At 37.7% G+C, this 15,785-nt stretch overlaps 1 pseudogene; it reads left to right on the top strand.

The window, feature by feature from the left end:
• Positions 1–15,785, top strand: part of LOC109679001 (deuterosome assembly protein 1-like) — a 569,124-nt pseudogene that overhangs the window by 361,859 nt on the left and 191,480 nt on the right.

Here is a 15,785-nt window from a genome sequence, read left to right as displayed (position 1 = left end):
CTGATTATGATATCTAGAAGTTTTTGGGTGGAGATTTTTGGGTCTTTGAGGTATAAGATCATGTCATCTGCAAATATGGATATTTTGACTATTTCTTTACTTATTTGTATTCCTTTTACTTCTTTTTCTTCTTGCTTTATTATTCTGGCTAGGAATTCCAGGACTATGTTGAATAGGAGTGGGGAGAGTGGGCATCCTTGTCTCATTCCTGACTGTAGGGGAAATTTTTTTTCCTATTAAGTATGATGTTGACTATAGGTTTGTCATATATAGCCTTTATAATGTTGAGGTACATTCCTTCTATTCCTAGTTTTCTTAGAGCTTTTATCATGAAGTGGTGTTGAATCTTATCAAAGGCTTTTTCTGCATCTATTGAGATGATCACAGTGGTTTTTGTTTTTGCTTCTGTTAGTGTGCCATATTACATTTATTGATTTGCATATGTTGAACCATCCCTGCATCCCTGGGATGAAGCTGACTTGGTTATGGTGAATGATCTTTCAGACATGTTTTGGATTCGGTTTGCCATTATTTTATTGAGGATTTTTGCATCAGTGTTCATTTAGGAGATTGGCCTGTAGTTCTCCTTTTTGGATGTGTCCTTGTCCAGTTTTGGGATGAGTGTAATACTGGCTTCATATAATGAGTTAGGCAATGTTTCTTCCCTTTCTATTTCATGGAACAGTTTAAGGAATGTTGGTATTAGTTCTTCTTTGAAGGTCTGGTAGAATTCAGCTGAGAGTCTGTCAGGTCCTGGAGTTTTCTTTTTTTGGAGACTCTTTATTGGTGCTTCAATTTCAAGTTATAGATCTGTTTAGGTGGTTAATATCATCTTGGTTCAATTTTGGATGGTCATAAATATCTAGAAATTTGTCCATTTCTTCAAGATTTTCAAATTTATTGGAATATAGGATCTCAATGTAGTCTCTGATAATTCCCTGGATTTCTGTGGTGTTTGTTGTTATCTCCCCTTTTGCATTTCTGATTTTACTGATTTGGGTCTGTTCCCTCATTTTAGTTAGATTTTCCAGGGGCTTATTTTTTTTTTTCAAAGAACCAGCTCATTGTTTCATTGGTTCTTTCTATGCTTTTTTTGGTGTCTGTTTAATTAATTTTGGACCTTATTTTTGTTATTTCTCTCCTTCTGCTAGTTTTGGGTTTTGCTTGTTCTTGTTTTTCTATGAGTTTGAGATATAACATTATTAGGTCATTTATTTGAGATCTTTCTGTCCTTTTAATATATGTACTCATGGCTATAAACTTTCCTCTTAGGACTGCCTTTGCTCTTATAGATTCTGGTAGGTTGTGTTTTCATTTTCATTAGCTTCCGGGAACCTTTTGATTTCCTCTCTTATTTGTACTAAAACCAACTGATCATTGAGCAATGTGTTATTCAGCCTCCAATTATTTGCATGTTTCATGCTGTTGTTTTCGTTATTGTGTTCTAGTTTTAATGCATTGTGATCAGGTAGAATGCAAGGAGTTATTTCTATTTTCTTTTTGTTGTTGTTGTTTATTTATTTACATGTGCATACATTGTTTGGGTCATTTCTCCACCTTGCCCTCCTCCCCTACTCGTGCCCTCCTCCCCTCCTCAGTTTCAGGCAGGTCCCATTCTGCCCTTATCACTGATTTTGTTGAAGAAAGGACATACGCATAATAAGAAAGACAAAGCGTTTTTGCTAGTTGAGTTAAGGATGGCTGTACAGAAAGATTCCTACTATTGCTTTCATGTACCCATGTGTTACGACCCATGTTGATTTAACTCTAACTGATCTTTACCTTGGTTCCTGATCCCCTGCTCTACCGAGGCTTGGTTTGTGCCCTAAGATATTATCTATTTTGGAGAAAGTTCCATGGGCTGCTGAGAAGAATATATATTGTGCTGTTGTTGGATGAAACATTCTGTAGACATCAGTTAGGTCCATTTGATTTATGGTATCATTTAGTTCTAGGATTTCTTTGTTGGATGTTTTTGTTGGATGTTTTGTTGGTCAACCTATTGGTGATAGAGGAATATTAAAGTCTCCCATTACCACTGTGTTGGAGTCTATATGTAATTTTAAGTCCTTTAGTGTATGTTTGATGAAATTGGGTGCACTGACATTGGGTGCATATAGGTTAATAATTGTTATTTCCTTTTCATGTATTTCCCCTTTTATTAGTATGGTGTATCCTTTATCTTGCTTGATCAATGTAAGTTTGAAGTCTACTTGGTCTGATATAAGTATTGCTACTCCTGCCAGTTTTCAGGGGCCATTGGTTTGGTAAATCTTCTTCCAGCCTTTCACCCTAAGCCAGTGCTTGTTTCTGCCAATGAGGTGTGTCTCTTGTAAACAACAGATTGTCAGATCTTCCTTTTTAATCCAGTTTGCCAAATGGTGTCTTTTGATGGGGGAGTTGAATTTGTTGACATTCAGTGTGAATATTGATAGGTATGTAGTGATTCCTGCCATTTAGTTGTTTTTGATGTGTAAGGATTTGATTATGTGCAGTAGAATTAATGCTATTCTCTGATTCCTTGTCTTTTCTTCTCCTGTGGTTTGATGCTTCCCATCCTCTCGTGGTTTTGTTTGATTTCATCTTCTGTGTGCAGAATTTCTTGTAGAATCTTCTATAGTGGCTTGGTGGTCATACATTGTTTTAGTTTCTGTTTATTGTGGAAGATTTTTATTGCGCTATCAATTTTGAATGATAGTTTTGCTGGGTAGAGTATCCTAGGGCTGAAGTGATTTTCATTCAGTGCCTGAAATACCTCACTCCATGCTCTTCTTGCTTTTAAGGTTTCCATTGAGAAATCTGCTGTTATTTTGATGGGTTTACTTTTATATATTATTTGTTTTTTCTGTCTTACAGCCCTCAGTATTCTTTCTCTATTCTTTGTGCTTGTTGTTTTAATGATAATATGTCATGGAGAAGTTCTGTTTTGGTCAAGTCTGTTCAGGTACAGGAAACCTGGAGGTTTCCTGTACCTGAATGGGCAAAACTTTCTCGAGATTTGGGAAATTTTCTGTTACTATTTTATTGAATATGCTATGTATCCCTTTGGCTTGCACTTCTTCTTCTCCAATGCCCATAATTCTCAAGTTTAATCTTTTGATGACATTGCTGAGTTTTTGCATATTCCTTTCACAGATCTTGAGTTGTTTGACTATATTTCTTCTGTTTTTTCTTTAAATTTCTATTTTATCCTCACGCTCTGAGATTCTGTTTTCCACTTGTTCTAGTCTGCTGGAGTGGCCTTCCACTGTGTTTTTTGTATGACTAAAGGGACTTTTTATTTCCAGGATTTCTGTTTAATTCTTTCTTCTGAGGTTTTTTTATATCTTTGTTCAACTCCTCTTTTATAATTTGTGTTGTCCTCTTTAATTTATGTATCTCTCTTTTTCTAGTGTCCTTTGTTTCACTTTAGAGTTTGTTGAAGTCCTCTCTGAGTTCCTGTGTTTCTGTGTCTTCTCGTGTTCTTTATTTTTGGTATCTTGAAATTTGTTGAGTGCATCTCATTCATTCTGGTTAACCATGTCTAGTAGCTTCTCCATGAATTTCTCAGAGATTTCTTCCAAGAGTTCCTCTTTGAGGTGTTTTACATGAATGTCACTGGGCTCCTTCGTGACATTTATCATTGTTTTGTTGAGGTCAAGAACATTTTCTTTATTTCCCACTGAATCCTCTATTGAATTATTTTTTTAAGAAGAGTGGTTTCCATCCCTTCGTCTTCTTTCCATCGCTCCAGTTGGTGCTGTGCAACTATGTTCTTGATGGGTTAGTTGGTGGATTTGATTGCCTGATTTCTTTCCCTGATTTAATTTTTTGTGTTGTGACTAACTTGGTTGATAGCTAGTTTGATGTGCTCTTTCTTTCCCTGGGCTGGAGGTGTAATTTAGCAATAACAAATTCACAGGTTCATTGCCAGACCAGTTGTTTACCTATTATGTAGAAAACATATTGATGATAGTATCTATAAACATTCGGATTTGGGGGGGGTAATGGTTATTAGACTAGTTATAGATTTGGGGAATTGGTAAAGGTGGCACTAAAAAGGGGGGCAGGGGATAAAGGGTGGGTAGGTGGGGGAAGAGGTGTGGAGGCTGCTGGGTTTTGTGGTCCTTATGTGTGTTTGGTGTATTTCTGTTGCAGTGGAGGGTGTTTGTGTCAGGGATTGCAGGGGCTGGGGTTGTGTACAGCTGGTACAGTAGGCCAGGCAGCAGGTGGTGAGTGTATAGGAGGGAAGGTAGTGTGGTGACAGTTTGGGGGAGGAAAGGATGAGGAGGTGAAGACATGGAAAAGAGTGGATGAGAAGGGGCAGAAAGAGTAGTTGGGAGGGAGAACAATGGATTGTACTATGGGAGAAGGATGGAAAGTGAAGAGGGAAAGAATAGGGATAAGAGATTAGTGAGGATAAAGTTAATAATACAGAGTAAAAAAAGAAAAAAGTAGAAAAACAATAAAAAACATGAGGTTCAGGAACCACAAAAAGTTCAATCTATGGGTAAAAGTTCTGGAGTTATTCCTTAGGTGTCCAATCCTGTTATTGGTATACAGCCAGAAGCTCTGATGTGGTCTCACCAGGTGACTGGCTTATGAGTGGTATTTGGTCCTTCTGTCCACAAGATTAGTTGGAATTGTGAGGTGAGGTGAGGTGTGCAGTTCATGCAGGGTGGTCAAAGCTGTTGTTTTCACCAGGTGACAGCTGGGTTGCCCTTCAGCTGCAGCTCTGTTTGGTCAGCTCCTCCCCTAGCAAGGTGAGGCAATTCACTTTTGAATGGTGCCCTCTGTCCCAGAGATCAGCTCCAGGATCCACCTCCTGCCCTGCTTTGGGAGGATGGCCTGTTGTCCCACCCCCGCTCTCAGCCTTTGCGCTTTCCCTGATCTCTGCTGAGTGCCAGCAGCTCCTCTGGGAAGTTGGCTTGTCGCCTCACCCCCACTCTCAAGCTTTGCTGCTTTATGTGCATGTCACTGAGAGTTTGGCTTCTTGCCCCACCCCCATTCTCTAGGTCATGTTCAGCATTCCACTCCCACCTCTGTTGTCAGTGTTAGATTACAGTTCATTGTTTATGTTTATCAGTTTTTCTGGGGGAAGGGAGCATTCAGTCTGCCCAGGGGCTGTGCTGCATAAAATCCCCAGGGATGGCAGTGGGTAGGGGAGTTACACGTGGTGCATGATGCTCACCTGTGTTCTGCCACTTCACGCAGGCAGCTTTGGAGTTAGCTGGCAGAGAGAAATGGTGGCGTCGCATAGGGAGGCTCTCCACAAGCTAGGGGTCTAGGATGTCACAGAGTTTGATTCTGATTGATGCTTTGTCTTCTGCTTGTTGGGAGAAGGAAAAAAAAAAAAAGAGAAGCGGCCAGGGGCTTTTTTCCCCTGGGTCAGAGGCCAGACACAACTTTCTGGCTATGCTAGGCAGGATATTCACAGCTGTTAGGTGCAATTAAAGGCTGATTTAAGGGTCAGTCTTTGAATTTTATCTGCACCTAATGTGATGGTGATTATTGTTTTGGCTAGGAGCAATCAGCATTACCCAAGTATATTTCCAGTGTCTCAAGGAGGTTTCTGGTATCACAGAGCTTAGGAGTTCTGATTCCCCTACCTTAGCCACCATTTTGGATCCCTCTATAATTAAATTCAAATTAGTGGTTATTTTATCTTCAAAATCAATTCAATCTTTCCTTACATAGAAAGTTATATCATGTTCTGATATACAGATATATCTGACACACTGAGTGAGAAATTTTCTTAGAACTTCTTTAGAATATCACATACTTGGCTAATATAAACTCTTTACTCTGCCTATTTGCCACCATGTATTTAATTTCTTTATTTTGGTCTCCATACTGCATCTTCCACATTTGGAGGATATCTCTCAGTCCTAATATTCTGAGATGGGTTGAAACGGAATATGTTTTAACTTCCAGCCTCTGTTGGATTTTATACTTCTCACCCCCCAACTTTTCCCCTTCTGGTTTCAGATCCTTTTAGTTTGTTCTTGTGTGAATGCTATTGCATGTGCTTTGTTGCTCTAATTTCTTGTATTTGGACTGTGCTTCTTCGTGGTCATGGAGGGTGAAGCAGTCCAGACTGCTGAGAGCAGATGCAACAGCAGTTTTAGAGAGTGGTGCGGTGGTGATTCCAGAGCATTGTAATGTGGTAAAGTTTCAGAACCTTTCTCCATAACGTTGAATTTTGTTAGTATTTTCTCAGTTATAGAAGCAGTTTGATCTTCTATGTTTTGCATTATTAAAATAATTCCAACATACTTTTCCTATATGAAAGATTGTACTTTCTTTATATATCCGTATTAGCATGATTACTGTTTTCTTAGCCCTCGTCCACATTGGGATTTGCAGTTTTTTCCCTTCATTCACTGAATGTTGAAAATTTATGAGGAGGCTTTCAACCTTCAACTCTGCATTGTTCTCTCTGAAATTGCTTAGGAAGAATTGAAAAATAGGGAACTTCATTTTTCATTTTTTTCCAAATCATAGGAAATAATAAAAATTTGAAACTAATTCTGAAATGATGGTTTAGAATATTGGCTAAAATGGAAAATACTCCTACTAAGTAGGAGATAAAGGGAAACTGAAAAACTATAGGGGAATGTGTACTATTTTCACACATAAACAAAGGGGAAAAATAATACGCATTAAGTGCTAACAATGGGGTTTCCTGGATGATAGCAATATAACATTTACATTATACTCTGATATGTTTTCTTGTCTAACCTTAACATACGTACACATGTATGTTGTGTATGTGAAAATAGGAGAAAAGCAAACTAGCCTAGACTGCTGTACCTCAGAAATACCATTATCAGTTTATCTTTTGAGATTCTTTATTTTTGATCTTTAAATTAGTTATTTCTCTATCATTACTCATATTTTAGTTTGTTGTTTTATTTGTGCAATGTATGTTTTCAGCATTTATAACCTTTTAAAAAATTCTTTGGAAATCAAAAATTGTACTCAATTACAAGTGATTATATATTCAACACCAGACGCCACAATAATAAAGAAGCCTAACTTCTGATAAAAAGAATGCTTCTTTCCCCACCTGGTTATCTTTATCTTTGTATTTTAATGATTTTTATTTTATTGATTTGCCTTATAGGGAAGCAAATATTGCCTACATATACTACTAAAACTTCCTGTGGAAATTACCTTTTTTTATGCTTCTTGACCACTCATTTATTAAACAGTTGCAATGCTGTTTAATAAATGAGTGGCCAAAGAATAACTTGCATTTGCGCTCTCTCTGGGTGGACTGTGAGATGTAATCATTTTTGAGCATTTTATTGTAGTAGCTGTTCCCCCTTGGACTTCTCATGACATAGTTACTTCAACAGTGCATTATCAAGTTGGATGTGTTTCTTTTTTTAAAAGAATGGGTTCCCAAGCTATTTATTATAGGAATCAGTCTCTTTTTTGCATTATTAAAATAATTCAACATACTTTTCCTATATGAAAGATTGTACTTTCTTTATATGTCTGCATTAGCACAATTACTATTTTCTTGGCCCCTGTCCACATTGGGATTTGGCAGTTTTTCCCTTCACTCACTGAAATATATATATATGCAATCCCAGTATTCTGCCTGTTTTAATATATAATTGAAATTCCATATTAATTGCTACCTTTTACCCCATTAAAACTACTTTCACTCAATTAAAGATGTGAATGCTTACGCGACATGTATGTATTAAGGGTTTACAATTTCTGTAACTAGAAATGTTTCTAATGAAGTAATGATTTATTTCTGCATAGATAATAATTTCCACAATGCTCTAAATTAGCATCATAATCATAACCATCAAGTTAAGCTTAATTTTTGCTTGCTATTTCATTTTTCATCTGTAGACTCGAATCATCTTATCTACCTTCTATTAAAGAACCAGAAAAGAAAAGGAAAGATCTATTTTCAGTAGTCCCAGATCAACCAAATCATGAAAAAGAATTAAACAAGGTATGGAAAATAATGAGCTCCATTCTGCCAGGTAGATCTGAAATCTTTGCGCGAAGTGGGGAAAAAATCTTTCTGCTCACTCCCTTCTTTTTCCTTCCATATTTTCTCCTAAGACAATAATCTACCAAGCTCATAATTCTGACATTGTTCTGTGTGAACACAAACATTGGGTTATCATTCTGCCAGTTGGAAGAGTGCACATCAAATGTGGAAGGTCTGGCTTTGAGAGAGATGGCTTATAGCAAGAAGGTTGGTAGCCCACATGTGTAAGCTTGGGGAAGCTGCCTGTGCACATTGCTCAGGATCCCTGTTTCTAGGATATGGTGATTAATACCCACTTCAATACCATAAGGTCATGATGAAAATGGAAGAGCCCTTAATAACTGTTGACTGCACTGCACTTACCATGGCTAGGAGCTGTTCGAAGGATTTAACAAATTCCAATTCATTTATTCCTGAGCCATCTCATAATGTGGGTCCTAATGTTTCTCTCTTTGTACACTTGAAGAAATGAAGACACAGAGATGTTAATTATTTTCCCCCAACATTGTGCAGCTAATAAGTGGCAGAAGTTAGATTTGAACCTAGGCCATCTGTCTCCAGAGTGTCTGCTCTTGCCTTAAGTTGAAATTCATGAGATAATAAGGTAAGGTGCTTCAAGAAGGCCTAGCTCAGAAGAAGTGCTTAGTAAGTGTTGGCTGTTAATGTTTTTTGTCACACCCTCGTTTCTCAAAGAGCACTTGACACTGTGCCAAGGACTAGGCCAGGAGTTAGGAAGCAAGATGAGGGAGGACTAGGCATTATTCTTAGAGGCCTTGTGGTTCTCTCCTCTCCTACAAAAAGTTATTCTCTTCTCCTTCTAGTAGTGTCTTTCCTTCCATGAATTATCATAACTGCCATCTACCTGTCTGCTCTTTAGGCTTGAGGATCAGACAGACTATTCAATGCTATAAACTCTAAACAGTTGTTAAAACTTAAAGTGGGTCTGCTTGGAATTATTACCTTGTGCTCTACACAGTGCTTGTAACACAGTAAATGAAAATAAATATTTGGAGGATGAATTCAATAATATTAAGGATAGGTTCTTCCATAATTGCATAAGGTCATTAATTCAGTTTTGTTTGTATTAATTCCACCAATATTTATTGAGCCTCTAGTAGAGCTAAGTATCTTGCTGATTTCTGTAGGAAATACAGTGATGTCAAAGACAGATCCTGTCCGATAAAGAACTGACTGTCAGAGACTAATATGGAAAAACTACAGAACAATGCTATAGTTTCATGGGTTAAGTATAAAATTTAATGGTCATTTTCCTTATGTATTGAACACTTTAATACCACATAATCCCATGAAACTGATTTTACTGATTTTAAAAATACAGCTTCAAAAAACTGTACCATACTGATGTCACCAATGAATGCATGGTAAAGGATTGGTTAAAGCCACATATAGTTATACCCTTCTTATCCTTGTAAATTTTGTAGAGTAATAAAACCTTGAGTAATATAAAGAATCTACTGATTTTATACAAGTTGGCGTGGAGGGAGGGAGTACAGATACAAACCTCTTTATAGGCTCTTGGAGACCACTGCGCAGTGCAGTGCAGTGCAGAAAAGATTACAAATGACTCCATATAAATAGCTATAGCTTCCAGGAAGTGTTTGTGGAGAGCATTTTCATCCCATTGCAATAAAACCAAGAAGAGCCATGTATAATGAATCTTGCCAGCGTTTTCTCTTTTTCAGTAGAAAGCTATTTTTAGTCATCTATTTTTGTGATAAAATTCACATTATTAATGAAGGCAAAAGTCATTTGAAGCTCAGGTAAATTAATCTAATTTAGAAACAAGCTTTGTAGTATAGCATGTTATATTAATATATAGCCAATTACAAAAATAGAGAAATAGTTCAGTCCTTTTCATAATAGTGTATTAATTTTTTAACAAAATGTTAAAGCTCCACTTTTAAGAGGAGCACATTAAACTATACCACAGGGATGCAGCCAGCAAAATCTACACCAGGACAGACCACAGAACAATGCTATCATTTCATCAGATGAATCAAAAGGAAAGAATGGAGACAGGAAAAATTAGAGGAGACCTGCAGCATCATTGCGGGGTTGGCATGCTTGTGTTCCAGCCTCCTAGTCCCTCCTCTACTTTCAGGAGCCAGATAAGTTAGGCCCACCCAGTTTTCTTTCCTTTCAGTCTCCTTACCCCCGTGCCGTATTTGATAAATGGCAGGGTTGAGAAAATGTGATTGCTGTAGTCAAGACCATGTAATTTCTAGGACTGTGCCCAACTTTGAAATTTTAGAAATGTTAATAAGAGAACTTTCTTATTATCTCTTCTGTTTTCTCTGCAACAAAATCGGAAAAGAGGAGGGCAGAACAGGTTCTGCCTGGAAGCGGGCAGTGGGGGGAGGTGGCGCAAAGAATGTATACACATGTAAGTAAATATAAAACTGAGCTCTTTTGGAGAGAAACAAAAAAAGAATAGAAGCAGATAAGCTTTGGTGAAGGACCGGATTTGCCTCTGGATGTATATACTTTCCATATTAAGGTCATCCTCCTCTACATGTTTTCCTTGAAACCCAGCTTGTTCTAATGTGTCAGCCACCTTCCAGGTCCTATCCATAAGATACTGCAAAACACATGGGCAAGGTCACAGGTCCCAGAAACCAACTTCCTTTACCAGGAATGTGACTGAAAATTTATGTACTTTAGTGTTTTAATCTGCAAAATGGAGAGGAGATTGTGGGGTTTGCATGAAACAATGTGAGTAAAGTACTTAAAACACACCTACACACATGTACACACATAAACATAGAGGCTTTAAAAAGATAGCATGAGCCAGTCTCAATGGGTAGACCATATTTAGGTCCTATTCAATTAAACAAACTTAAATAACATTCATTACATTTTAAAATTTGATTTCTAACTTGATGTTTGATGATATGAAGCAATCAATAATGCTGAAAGACATTATAATGGTATTCTGGCTATGTTAGGAGAGAAGAGAGAAAAGGGAACCCTTATTCTTTTAGAGGTATACACTGAATGGTTAAAGATAAAATGAAAAATTCCTCATTTTTCATCTTATAAGCTCTTGAGGTAAATTTATATAAATCTCTGTGAAAGTGCTACCAGTGGGGTTCTCAGATGACCCTAGTGGAGAAGATCTCAAGTCCTGTGTCTAGGACAAAGCATTGAACAGAAACACAGACTGCAAGCAGTAGTACAGTTTTATTGAAAGAAAAAGGAAAGTATAGACAGAAGGAAACACAACAAGAAAGAGCAATGGGCTCTGGCCAGATGGCACAGAAGCCCCAGTCTTTGTTCAAAGGACAATTTATAGGGTATAAGGGCAAAAGGCAGGAAAAATCTGGGCAGGAGGCCTAGGGTGATTGACAGGTGTGATTGACAGGAGGATGTTGTATAACTTACTTTTGACTGCACATGGCCCTACCCACAGTAAATCCTGTTATAATCACATGTAGGAGATACAGTCCAAGGTATGAAGTTTTAAGGAGGGGGTGTCCTTGAAGGTCATCAGAGGACAGGGTCCCCCAGCCTTGGCACATATACTAGTTCTGGGACTTTCCCTTCTACACAAACTTTTCTTTTATCATAATGTAGGGGACTTGGGCATATCCTAGGTGGGACTTTCATGACATTTTATCTGGTCAGTTTCTACCCCCTCTTGGCCAAAGTGTACTGTCCTGCCTCACATAGCCTCCACTTAATCTCTCTGGCTTTATTTCTCTTAATACAGTTGATGCAGCCCTCCATCCTCCTGTGAATTCACCAAGGTTGACTGGTCCTCTCACCCCCATGTCCTCACTGCATTCTTTGCCTGGGACCCTGTCTCTAACTCATCTTCTGACTGGCTTCCATTTACCCTTCAGTATTTGTCTGATGGTCTCTCCCCTGAAAACCCTATCCAGACACCCCTACCCAGGCTGGGTTAAGCACACTCCACTGCGTACTGTGAACATTGATCACTGACTGCATTGTGCAGTAATCGTCTCTTTATTTTTCTTTTTCTTCCAAAGGACTCTGATTTTTTTTTTGAGATTAGTGATTTGTATTTTATCTCTGAATCTCAATAATTAGGAACTGTGAGTGGTTTCTAGAAAGATGCTAAGAGGCAGAACCAAGATTTCAGTAGTAGGAATGGGCCACAGGTGAGATTTAAGAAAGGTTGAGGTGAATGGATACTGCCTGACTGGATTTGGAAGGAAGAGGGTGGACAGCAGTTCAAGATGATGCAGAGATTCCAACCATAGAAAGCTTAGCCACGAGTGAAATATGAGTGCTGCACAGGCTTATTGGGAGGAGATGATGCATTTTCCTGGACACAGTAAGCTTAAAGTTTATTATAATGTGATTCTCAAAACGCAGTATTTAGTCACAACAGTGCAGAATAATTAGTATTAAAAAATTCTGAATTTAAAGCCAAGATCCCTAGGTTCTGGTACCAGCTCTGCCAGTTATTAGCTTCCAACAAATTGCTTAACCTATTTAGGCCAACTTTTTACTCCATGAAAAGTGCTTGATAGTCTAGGCATTGTGGCACATGCCTGTAATCTCAGCTACTAAGGCAACTGAGGCAGGAGAATGGTGAGATCAAGGCCAGCCTGGACTACAGAGAGCTCTAGCTCAAAAAGCAACAACCAGAAAGTGCCTGGTAGTACTTTCTCCACCTTCCAGTCAAAGTAGTATCAATAATAAGTGATGTTTTGTATACAATAGGAGATATGAGAAATAAAAATTTGGAATTGGAAGGAAGATGTAGATGAATCACATGAGCACCTGTTTGGAATTTAGCATTGATCAGACCAGAGGGTACAGTGGGGTCTGACAAAGTCTTTAAGAGAGGACATGAACATGGCTAATAAAATCTTTAAGCTGCTCTGTAAATGATGGGCTTTGTCCATGTTTCCTGGTCTCTTGTTGCTGCAGATAAGGAATCAGCTCTGTCAGGAGGAAGAGCAACACAACTCTGAGCAGGAGCGGATGAGGAGTGAGATCTCTGACCTAACACAGGCACTTCATCAGAAGGAGATCACCATAGCAACCATCATGAAGAAAGCTGCCCTCCTGGAAAGACAATTAAAGATGGAATTAGAAATAAAAGAACAAATGTTAGCAAAGCAACAGGTACGCAAGCAAGAGAGCACCTTTCCAGGGCCCAGCATGCTCTGCACCCTGGGAGCCTTCACTAGTCACTGATGAAACTTTGCATTGCTTTGTGTTGTTTCTGAGACTGCACGTCACAGAAATGCTCGTGATGTCATAGAAGTGCTTTGTGGAGTCACAAAACCTTTGTATCATCGAATAAGAACTGGGGAAATAAGTGACAGAGGAGGAAAGTCATTGCATCTCATCCTCACATTTTCTCCTCACCGCAAACTGTGCTCAATCAGGTTTCTTCCTCAGTTGTTTTCTGTAGGTCCTTTCCACTAACATTTTTTTAAAATAACCTGTTCCTCTTTTTCTTAGCTATTTCCCATCTGGCATTTCATGTATTTATTTTAGGGTTTTAAAAAATGGATACTGTAACATGAAAATCTGTTCATATTTATTAAACATTCACTCAACACACAGCATGATGCATGGAAAAAAACAGCAAATGTAACATTCTAATGTTAAAATACTGCAAGTATTTTCTATGTCATTCCTTCCTTCCCTTTCCTATTTTTTAAAAGTCCTTGAAGCTCTTACTTGTACTCAAATCAGTAGCTTGCTGTCAATAGAGAGCACAAGATTTATCTGCCTTTTTACCCCAAACCTAAATATTTTCAGAACACAGAACATTTATTGAAAAAATTTCAGTAACTTTTTAGGCATATGAGAATCACTTCATAAATAATGCAACTGTTAAACCTTGTGTATTATGAAAACAGGAAAGATTCAGCCTTCTGCCAATCATAAGCCTTAAAACTGTGATTAGCTTGTAAATACATAGGAAAACAGTACAAGGAGAAAAACAACATTGGTTGAACCTGTATCTGGAAGGATATTTTACAGGTGGTAACAGTGGTCTGGGTAGTTAGATTATCAATGATTCTTATTTTCACTTTCATATTCTTATATATTTTATAATTTACGAAAATAAATCTTTTTAAGGCAAAAGTTTTATATAGAAGTAATACCACATTTTCTTAATCCATTCGTCAGTGCTGGGGCATCTTGGCTGTTTCCTTAACTTAAGCCCGAGATAAATTAAGGGACAGGTTTGGCATGGCGGTACGTAGCTATAATCCCAGCCCTTGGGAGGCTGAGGCAGGAGGATTGTGATTTCAAGGGCAGCCCATGCTATGTAGTAAGAGCCTGTCTTAAAAAACCAAATAAGTAAGTAAATTCACAAAAAATAAGCAAAAGGACAGATACTATATCCAAGTACTGTTGAGTAGAAGAAATCAGAGAAAGAAATAATATAGAAGACACAATGAAGAAGTCACAAACAAAGGAGGAAATTTGTCAGGAATAACAGAAAGAACAGCATTAAACATGAAAATCATACATTGCATATTGTAAAAATTAATCAGGTATTGAAGAAATTTAATGGATAGTATTACTTCAAGCATGTTTTTTAAATTGTGGTTTTTCTAGTGACTATTCACATACAATAGAAAGCAGAAATGAGAAATGTAATTTGGGAATTGGAAGGAAAAAAAGCAAATGAATTATTATTATAATTATCTGCTTTTAATTTAGCATTCATCATAAGTGGAGGGTACAGCAGCATTTACCAAAGATAGGAGAGCTGAATAGAGTACCCAACTGATAAATGTAAAGAGACGTGTTTCCTTTTACTACAACTAGAAAATATTTGCATTAAAAAGATAAAATTAATTTTAATAGACTCATGAGTTTTCATTATGAATTTCCATCTCCCTTTTATCTTCTAATCTTTCAGGTCTCAGATATGAGATATAAAGCTGTCAGAACAGAAAACACGCATCTAAAAGGAATGATGGGAAATTTAGACCCTGGACGGTACATGGTAATATGCTGAATTCATTCACTTAACTGAGCAAGAGACTACTTAATTGGTCAGGATTTCCCTAAATATTGTTTACTGAGCACTTGCCATATATCAGGCATGCAGGAGTTGCAAACTATCTTGCACTTCAGTTGAATTTACCTTTATCCTCAGGCTGGAGCATTTAATTTCTAGTTTTCTCCCTTCTTCTTTTTCTTGAATTGAGCTTAATTCTGATCACTTACCAGACACATTCTTTCATTGCTTTCAATCTTGTTGTTGCCTTGAAATCCTACCACATACATGGTATATTTTACAACTTACACAGATTCTGTGCTTCTCATTCTCATTGTTTAATGTAACAGTTGATGGTTGATTTTTTTTTCCCTTCATTGTTGTGCTCGTTGGAGATATATGTTGGCATTTACACAGGTTCTTAGGATGCATCAAATATACATGATATGTGTACACTATTTTTGCACCTACCCCCTCCTACCCTCTTTCCCCAACACCTTCCCCTGCCACTGGTGCCAGCCCTATGACACTTGTTATGTATTGAATAATTGAAACATCAGCATTATTTATCTTTTATTTGCTGTGAGAGAAAATCCTAAAATAATTTTTCTACTACTCAAGAAGTAGAGAAGATATGAGTGTTGTAATTCCTTCATCTGTAAAGTGAGAGCTGGATTGGATATTTTTCACAGTCCTGTGTTTCTGTGATATTATGTGCTTGTTCTCATAATAGCCTGTCTTCTAGTATCGAGAGTAGAAGCATCTGGATACATTCTGCCTTCTTTTTGAGCACAGTTATAGATCCAGTGATGGAGTACAGGTGGA

The sequence above is a fragment of the Castor canadensis genome, chromosome 1 (genome assembly GCF_047511655.1).
Source record: "Castor canadensis chromosome 1, mCasCan1.hap1v2, whole genome shotgun sequence".
In the NCBI taxonomy this organism is placed as follows: Eukaryota; Metazoa; Chordata; class Mammalia; order Rodentia; family Castoridae; genus Castor; species Castor canadensis.
Note: the sequence above shows the minus strand (reverse complement) of the source record. Positions and strands in the feature narration are given on the sequence as shown.